The sequence below is a fragment of the Tachysurus fulvidraco genome, chromosome 20 (assembly GCF_022655615.1).
Source record: "Tachysurus fulvidraco isolate hzauxx_2018 chromosome 20, HZAU_PFXX_2.0, whole genome shotgun sequence".
Classification (NCBI taxonomy): domain Eukaryota; kingdom Metazoa; phylum Chordata; class Actinopteri; order Siluriformes; family Bagridae; genus Tachysurus; species Tachysurus fulvidraco.
Genome location: NC_062537.1, coordinates 5,493,833 through 5,501,034, shown reverse-complemented (window position 1 = coordinate 5,501,034; position 7,202 = coordinate 5,493,833).

Sequence of the window (7,202 nt, the reverse complement as noted above, 5' to 3'; positions counted from 1 at the left end):
ATGTTTAATAAAAGGCTTGACGTGCCTCTTAAATCTGATTTATCACCACGAAGCTGTAATCATGAAAAACAGTCACGAAATGGAACTGTATTTTTTCAACGGTTGGGTTGTTCATAAGTCTTCGTATTTTCTTTTTTTACAAATAAATTACATTGTGAAGAAAATAAATAATGGAAAATGTGAGAGATAAAACGAATCAGTAAAAAAAATGTGGACTGGAAATAAAAGTTCCTGGAACTGAATAACCAAACCTCCATCTATCCTATAAGCAGCTGAAATAATATTGGATTATTTCATCTTGATATATATCTCTTAGGGTTTTATATTTAGTTGCTTAGCTTTGAGATATGGAACAGTGATTAAAAGGTGAGTAATACACACATGCAGGCTACAGGGTATAAAGTATGCAAAGCTGAATATTGTTTACATACCTTTGTATGTGCTGGTTAATATTTAACACCAACTAGACGCTGCTCTCTGGTGGACATCCTGAAATACAACATGATGGTGTGTCATAGGGCTTAATGAAAGTTATGAGATCTTGGGGTTAGTCCCAAAATCATGACAGGTGATCAGTTCTGTTGTCACAAGCCTTAATGTGTCTCTGTGTTGGTGTCAGTGGATGATGAATAGCCTCCTGTTCATCTGGTGCTATTGAACAGTGTTGAAGGAAGTCAGTGTGACCCTTCAATATTTACTAGACAGTACGTTAGGTGAAAGCAGGTGAAAATTCATTCATTCCTTCATTTTCGACCGCTTATCCGAACTTCTCGGGTCACGGGGAGCCTGGCGTCATCGGGCATCAAGGCAGGATACACCCTGGACAGAGTGCCAACCCATCACAGGGCACACACACACTCTCATTCACTCACACACTATGGACAATTTTACAGAGATGCCAATCAACCTACCATGCATGTCTTTGGACCGGGGGAGGAAACCGGAGTACCCGGAGGAAACCCCAGAGGCAAGGGGAGAACATGCAAACTCCACACACACAAGGCGCACGCAGGAATCGAACCCCAACCCTGGAGGTGTGAGGCGAACGTGCTAACCACTAAGCCAGCAGGTGAAAATGTTTTGTCAAAATTTTAAAAATTCACTCTATTCTGCTAAAGCAAGCAGCGTCACATTTGGCACGTTTGTCATCTGCCATCAACCGGGAAAAGGCTTTGAGACAATACGACTCTTTTAAAATCCATACACTTGAGTAAGTGCATAGTATGTAGTACATCATTTGGGACCATCATCTATTTTTCTTTTCTTGCAAAATGAAAACCTAAATGGAGGTTGATTAGTTACATAACTCCAAACACTTTTATAAAAACTAGAACTCTTCGATGCAGCCTGTTTTCTGCCTTTAACGGTGTGTATGCTACATCATTCTTATTCCATTGTTGCATTGTCAAGCTATTTATAGATATTACCTTATATCACCACCAGGCAAAACTGTCTAAGACTATTTAGGATTCAATTGAATCCATCAGAGACGAACGCAACTGCTCAGATGGACATGACAAGCTCGTAAAGTATGGACAGGTTTGAAAGAAAAAGAATGGGCAGAGTGAAAGGGTTTATTAGTTTCTCTGGCTTCTCCTGCATCATGCCCAGTATAATTGTAATGTATGCCTTTAAGAGATTCTGTTTGTCTAGCAGACAATTTTAGTATAACATTAAAGCACTATGGTCTCACACCTTCATGTTGATCGGAGGATCAGGCTTTTAGCTCCAGCACTGCAAAGCTGCCGCTCTTGTGCCTTTGAGTAAGGACCTTAACCTCACTGCTCCAGGGGCACTGTATCATGGCTGACCCTGCGCTCTGACCCCAACCTCCAAAGTTGGCATATGCGAAGAAAATTTCACTGTGCTGTAATGTATATGTGACAAAATAAAGGCTTCTTCTTCCTCTTCTTCTTCCTCAGTTGGGGATTCGATTCCTCGCATATACTCTGTGCCCTGAGTCCCACTGTGTAAAATAAGACAGACCATAAAATGTACAATAAAAGAATGAAAGTGAATTTCATATCAGTCAGGATTTTACATTGAAAACGTCATCATTCCTTACACATTTCTTCAGTTTTTTTTTTTAACATTAGTTTATGCTGAAATTGTTTTTCCTAATACTATTGGGTCCGTAACCCAAAATACTTAGCTGCATGTATGCAACTCTTCAGATGCTTTAAAAATAAGTGTATGTCAAGTAAAAATTAAATGAATTAGGGCGAATTCTGCTTTACTGTACTTGTAATGTGCTTGTGTGGTGTGTGGTGGATTGTTTGGTGGAAACTAGATTTTCTTTTCTCTCCATTCCTTGCCACCTGAAATAGATATAGTACATTGTCTGTAAGGCATAAAGACAATGAATAAAAAAAACCTTCAAAGGAGAAATTGTGGTCAGGAAAAGACAAATACAATGATATCTCAAGAGACTAGCATTGTGATCAGGGTTTTTATGGTCAAATGTCAGAACAGTAGTATCCTGCTCTTATCTGATGCAGTTCATAGATCTAGCTATATCAACCTTTGCCAGTTTCTGGCTGAAACTAAGACTAGAACATCTCTGTTATTCTCCAGTTGGAGTTAATTCCCCCTGGAGGTAAAATCAGTGTTCTTAGCCGTTGCTGAGCAAACTGTGCAGGTCACTGAGGCCAATTTATGGTATAAAAAGTCTCATAGGACATTTGGGCCTGAAAAAAAAAAAAAAAAGAGGTCTGTTAACCAAAAGACTTTCGCCTCACACCTCCAGGGCCGGGGTTCGATTCCTGCATCCGCCTTGTGTGTGCGGAGTTTGCATGTTCTCCCCGTGCCTCTGGGGTTTCCTCCCCCGGTCCGAAGACATGCATGGTAGGTTGATTGGCATCTCTGGAAAATTGTCCGTAGTGTGTGATTGAGTGAATGAGAGTGTGTGTGCCCTGCGATGGGTTGGCATTCCGTCCAGGGTGTATCCTGCCTTGACGCCTGAGAAGTTCGGATAAGTGGTAGAGTGATATACTGGAAAAATGTGACAGTATTTTTAAACCTCCCGTAGTGTTTTTCAAATTAAACTTATTCCTTGTGTCCCAGAAAATGTTTTAATGCTCCTATACCCCAAATTACCCCATTCTTTACTATCCAACTGATTTCTGTTTGCTCAGGTAGTTGTTAAGAAATAATACAACAATAAGAAATATTATTAAAAAAAATTATCATGAATAATAATGACTTATTTCTTATTTTTCTACTACGCAATTACTTCTTATTTCTTTTTAAATACACAGTATGCATTTAGCATGTTGTTGGTATTCTTGGTATAGCAGGTTGCTTACAGTCAGATTGTTTAAAGGTGCAGTATTTGATTTAATTGTATTCCTTACTCTTACAAATAATCTAGGTTTTCATAGTGTTGGCAAAAGTGTATTATATGCTAAAAAAAAATTGTCTTCCAGTCTATAAAGCTTGTCCGAAAAGTCAACGCTGTTTAGAGGCACACTTTGTAATCAAAGGTCGTGTATATGGGGAAATCAATGAAACATGGATAGTGGTATTCCCTTAACTAAGCTTATTATCCGCTATCCAAATATTTTTTCGTTTTCTAACTTGAATACATACAATTGTGCTCAAAGGTTTGCGTACCCTGAAAGGAATTGTTAAACATTGCCATTTAGTAGAAAAATATGAGTGATAATTCAAAATATTTTTTTGTTATTTAAGGATAGTGGTCACGTGAAGTTATTAATTATCACATAGTTGTTTGATTCCTGGAGCAGATTCAGTGAGTCAGTGATGAGGCCAAAATTTAACTTTATAGTCACAACCATAAACGCTATGTTTGGAGAGGAGTCGACAAGACCTACGGTAAACAGTACACCATCCCCACTGTAAAGCATGGTGGTGAATCTCTGATGTTTCGGGGCTGTGTGAGATCCAGTGGCACAAGGAAGTTAGTAAAAATTGATGGCAAGATGAATGAAGCATGTTATCAGAAAATACTGGCAGACAATTTCCATTCTACAGCATGAAAGCTGCACATGGGGTGCTCTTGTACGTTTCAACATGACAAAGATCCCAAGCGCAAATCAAGGATGCCCCACCAATGGCTACAGCAGAAAAAGGTGAAGGTTCTAGAGTGACCATCAATATGTTTCCTGACCTCAATATCACTGAGCCACTGTGGGGAGTTTGTGCAGGACACTAGAAAAAAAAATACAGGAACTGCAGCCATTTTCCTGAGAAGAATGGGCAGCTATAGTGCCTGAGAGAAATAAAGACCTCATGCACAATTATTACAAAGACTGCATGCCATCATCGATGCTAAAGGGGGCAATACACCATATTAAGAACTAAAGGAATGCAAATTTTGAACAGGGATTATTTCCTTACATATTAACTTGAGTCCTATAAGAAATAAAATAAATTTGTTTTGCCTTATCACTCATGTTTTCTTTAAAAAATGGTACACATCCTGCAAATTCTCCCAAGGTATGCAGACATATGAGCACAACTGTATGTTAGATTCTAACTTCTATGTCACAATTTGGGTTAAAAGAATATGGACCAAGGACAAATTGCGGGAAAAAAGGTTTTTACTTTTAAAGGAATTAATGTCAAAATCAAAAACAGCTACACAAGTTATATGAAATGCTTTGGTTGATTTGGTGATTAGTGCTATGGAACAATTTTGACTCATGAACCATGGGTAATATGAACTTTAGCCAAAATTTCAAATATGTCTTATGGTTTCTCAAAATCACAGTAAACATCATTATTTAACGGTGTTGTTGTAGATTGTTTTCTGTTTGTTTTTTCATTTACAAACCCATTCACCCGTCGCTGACCCTAAGTCGCCCCTAGGGTCAAATGTTACTTTGACACGTGGCACCTAACCAGAGAGTCAATATCCTATACATATGAAATATGTAACAAAGTGGACGGATCTCAGTGGAGTGTCGATATGAGAACTTGTCTTTGTCTGAAAGACTAGAAGACCACATTCATATCTGGTTTAATAATAGGAACCTTTGAGGAACTTGAGTAGACAGCCTTACCGTAGTTAAGGTTGTGGGTCAGTTTCTCAAGTTTATCGTGCTCATGCATTGGAGTGGACTTTAGCAACATGGATGGTTTATGTAAGCAATCATATCCTGTTCAATCATATCATGTCCTTCTTTAAAAACAGCAATTAGATAAAATACGAACAATATTTACAGTGCTTATATTTATACAGTACTGTGCAAAAGTTTTAGGCAGGTGTGAAAAAATGCTGTAAACAAAGAATGCTTTCAAAAATGGAAGTGTTTAACATTTATTTTCATAAATGAACAAAATGCAGTGAATGAATAAAAGAGAAATCTAAATCAAATGAATCTTTGGTGTGACCGTCCTTTGCCTTCAAAGCAGCAGCAATTCTTCTAGGTACACTCGCACACACAGTTTATGAAGGAACTCGGCTGGTAGGTTGTTCCAAACATCTTGGAGAACTAACCACAGATCTTCTGTGGATGTAGGCTTTCTCACATCCTTCTGTCTCTTCATGTAATCCCAGACACACTGGATGATGTTGAGATCAATGCTCTGTGGGGGCCGTGCCATCACTTCATGCTGGTTTGAAGGCAAAAGGTTGTAACACCAAATATTGATTTGATTGAGATTTTTCTTTTGTTCGCTCACTTTGCATTTTGTAAATTGACAGAAATAAATATTCATTATTTATATTTCTGAAAGCAGAAATGAGCAGAACCTGCCTTAAACCTTTGCACAGTACTGTATATATATATATATATATATATATATATATATATATATATATATATATATATGAATTAATTTTTTATTGTCAAATTACAAGTCAAGACAAAAACATTTTTACAGCATTTATATATATATATCTAAACATATACACATAGTAGTATGAAGTAGGTTCCCACCATGACCAACTGTAACACAGTGAAAGTTTGTACCAAAACTGTGATGCCCTGGAACATGTTGACGAAGAAGGCACCATGTAGCCAGTATGGTACCTCCAGACAGCAAGGTCACAGGGATAAAACAGGACATATACAAGGTGGAAATAAGACTAGAGTAAAATGTACTGTACCTTAATGTCAAAGCACGTTTTGCGGATGTTGTGCGGTTTGCTAAACAACCAGTAGTAGCTGTTAAGGTCTTCGCTATTGTTCATTGGCAGAGAGTGATGATGAAATGAAGGCACCAAAGACACACCAGCAAGTTTATAAATAAATTTATAACAGTAAGATATAAATCTGTAAATATCACACATGTCTTTGGAAATACCCTTCTTTCTCATCATAATGAACAAATGAACAGTGCACAGGACACTTCAGTTAGTCACAGACACTTTCCTCTCCTCTCGTTCCTCAAACATGGACTTTCTCTGCCCTCTGTCCACTAGACCAAAGAAAACTCCTTGTTCTGCTCCTTGCCGTTCAGATTTGTTGCGCAACAATCGATGAGAGCTAAGATCACCTGAGAGAAAGTGGAAGAAATCAGATCTTGACTCTTACCGTACACTCCTGGTCACATATTTAAGATAACATGAGCCTAAATCCGTATGCGTTATCAACACCCCGCAGAGTCCCCATACCTCTCAGAACAATAGTGACAGAGGAACATGATAGAATGGAGGCAATGGGGTAATCTCAAAGGTGAGCAGCCCCACAGAATGGTGCTCTGGAATGGTAGTAGATCCCAAACCAAATGGAAAACGCCATTTGTTATATGTGTGGAGTTGACAAATCTAAACAAATTGGTAAAACGAAAGTGCCACATTCTACCATCTGTTGATCAGTCTTTAGGCATGCTGTCAGATGCCACGGTTTTCACAAAACTGGATGCAAGATCAGGCTTCTGGCAGATTCCCCTCACCCAAGAGTCAAAACCACTCACCACATTCATTACTCCATTTGGGAGATACTTTTTCATTAGACTTCCATTTGAAATTGTGTCAGCACCTTAACATTTTCCACAGCGAATGTCTCGAATGCTGGAGGATTTAGGTCATGCAGACGACGTTCTTGTTTTCGGCCGACAAACTTGAGTATGATCAGCTTCTGAACAAGCTCTTAACAAAACTCCAAGTAATGGGACTCTGAAAAAAAATGTGAAAAATAATGTGAGTTTGCTAAAACTGAAAAGTTCAAATTATCTTGCTAAATTCCTACCACAGCTTGTCAGATTCCTGTCACCGACCCCACTGAAGGAACTGC